Source organism: Cynara cardunculus (genome assembly GCF_001531365.2).
Source record: "Cynara cardunculus var. scolymus isolate 2C chromosome LG 4, CcrdV1, whole genome shotgun sequence".
Taxonomy (NCBI): domain Eukaryota; kingdom Viridiplantae; phylum Streptophyta; class Magnoliopsida; order Asterales; family Asteraceae; genus Cynara; species Cynara cardunculus.
Genome location: NC_037531.1, coordinates 16,542,202 through 16,544,963, shown reverse-complemented (window position 1 = coordinate 16,544,963; position 2,762 = coordinate 16,542,202).

Sequence of the window (2,762 nt, the reverse complement as noted above, 5' to 3'; positions counted from 1 at the left end):
AAACTGTTTCATGTATTTCTCTAAAATTAAAATAATTAAGATAATAATATCCATGATTAACTCCCTCCACAATAAAAATGGTTAATCAACCTTTCATAATTACAAAAAAAAATGAACAAAATGAAAAAATACTATTGGTTGAATGAGGTTTTCACAGTTTTTACAAATTGAGTGGTTTTTATTTGAACGCTCCTTTATTTATATATAAAATTGCATTTTCAAAAAAGATAAGAGTGACCGACTTTCACGACTCTATAGTACATTCTTAGAGTACGACGGATGACTGAAGTGGTGCTTATGCCACCGTATGCTATAGAATGGGCCTCCCCCTATCATGTACAACCTTTGTTTTTAAGATAAAAAAGAGAAATGCCTCCTTATTGTTGTTAAGTTTCTCTATGATATGGTTCATATTAAAAAAGTTAACCACGTGAGTATCGCAAGGATCAAAAGTCTTATCCGATAAGAGTGAGACAAGGAACAAAAGTCTTACCCGATAAATAAAGGTGATGACTCTTACCACAGTAAGAGCTTATTGGATAAACTATTACATATAATACCGTTTTGGTAGACTAAAATCTTACTCGATAAGTAAGTAATAGTGTTGAATCTTACCGGTAAGCACTTATTGGGTATGTTTTTTTGTAAACGGCCCCGTATTCACAAATGAAATTTCTCATTCTTGTTTTTATAATATTAATTTAACATTTTTAATTGAAGTTTATATAAAAAATTTATCATTGAGCTCAAGTATGTCACATGACTATAAAAGTTAAGTATGTAGATGGTGCAAAAAAGGAGGTTAGGTCTCAAGAGAGTTAAATGACATGGCCAAACCATAATGGTTTTAGTGTCTTAATTACTAATGCTATCGGTGACGAAATTCAGCGACGGATCTGTGAGGGAACCTTTCAGCGAGAGAAACTTTTAGTGACGAATCAACGAGTGAACCTTTCAGTGACGGATCAACGGGGGAACCTTTCAGCGACGGATCAGCGAGGGAACATTTCACCGACGGATCAGCTTTGGTCCATAAATCATGAATCATGTCATCCTGAAAATGGTATATACGTTTTTTAATTAAATACTTATCCTGAAAATGGTTGTAAAAAAAGTTGAAAAGCATGAGTGACCTAAACAAGATAACTATGTTTATATTTATACAAACAAATACAAGAAGTGCTGATAACCATATAAATAAGAAAAATCATTTGAAAATACATGAGGGGGTGGGCCAAACGTGGTAACAAGTGCCAGGCTGCCAGTACGAAGGAGGGGTCATCGATGCCCATGCCCCCTGTCAGGGAGGGGGCTGGTGTAACTTGCACCGAACAAGTTTTTTACACATTAGTTTAGAACTTGTACAAAACTTGTTGAAAAGTTTAACGGTCATCACTTTCGTCTAAATATACGAGATTTGAGTTGATCATCATATACATTAAAATCGAACAATATTTCCTCAAATAGAAAGATCAACATTAACACGTTACAAAAGATGATAATTGGAATTCAAACATCAAAATCTTGTTTTTATTAACATGTTAAAATAGACAATACCCTACAAGTGTTCCCCACCCTTCAAGACTTTGGACTATTCTTGGATTAAATCTGTATCAAAAATTTCGAGTTACATAGTTTTTTTATTAACCTGGATATCCATCCCGCTATGCGAGCCGACTAATCTCAGGGCGACTACCTACTTTGCAGATAGCCCGGAGTCACCGCATTTGAACCTCCGTGGCCACAAGAGGAATTTATTCTTCCTTGGATTTGAACTTGGGACCTCCTGGTACTTTTGACCTTTGGAGCCAAGCTCAAACCAATCAGGTACCACCCTTGTGGTTGAAATTAATATAGTTGGAATAACTGTAAGTATGCTGATAATATATATTTTATATTTATTTATAGAGAGAGAATGATAATCAAATGAGAATTTCAAAAAGCTTACAGACCCACAGTAATACTGGTAGATACAGAAACATCTCTTTACATGATTTTTTTCATCAGATATTATGATTTAAGGTATTGTTTCACACATTTTTGTTCACTCCTTGTAAAAAAAGTAGGAAGTGGTGAAGGTTATGTACCTCCATAATCTTTCATACGATATAAAAGTATAATACCTTTCACATATATTATGTGAAGATTATATTTTCCATACCTCTCGTGGAAAATGACATCATTTCATTTACAGACCATGTAATTATAACAAACCGTACAAGTTAATTTCAGTCGTCCATCTTGTCTGATAAACATCTGGTTTTATTTTGTTTTATGATATAATGAATCAACGATAATTTGCATTCAAATATGTTATATATCTTGATATTTGAATAGTTATTAATTTGAATTATTTGGTATTAATAATTCAAATATCTTATGTCTTGTTATTTGAATAGTTTGATTTCAATAATTTGGTATTGATAATATGCCAGATATTATATTTTTCAACGATTATTTTGCATGTGTTTGTTTTATATATATATATATATATATATATATATATATATATATACTTTAAGGGTATTTGTATAATGTAGTGAGATACATCTCGATTTTAATATATTTTTTTTATCTAAGTTTATGTTATAATACAGTTTTATGTGGTTTTTGAGAAAACGATAATGATAATGTTTTTATTTTTGAATAAAATCTAAATACGAAGATATATCATTAAAAATTGAAAAAAATATTGATATTAGTATCAAACTGACTATTTAAATTTTTTCATTTTTTGTGTATTTCTTTAATCCATTTTTTAT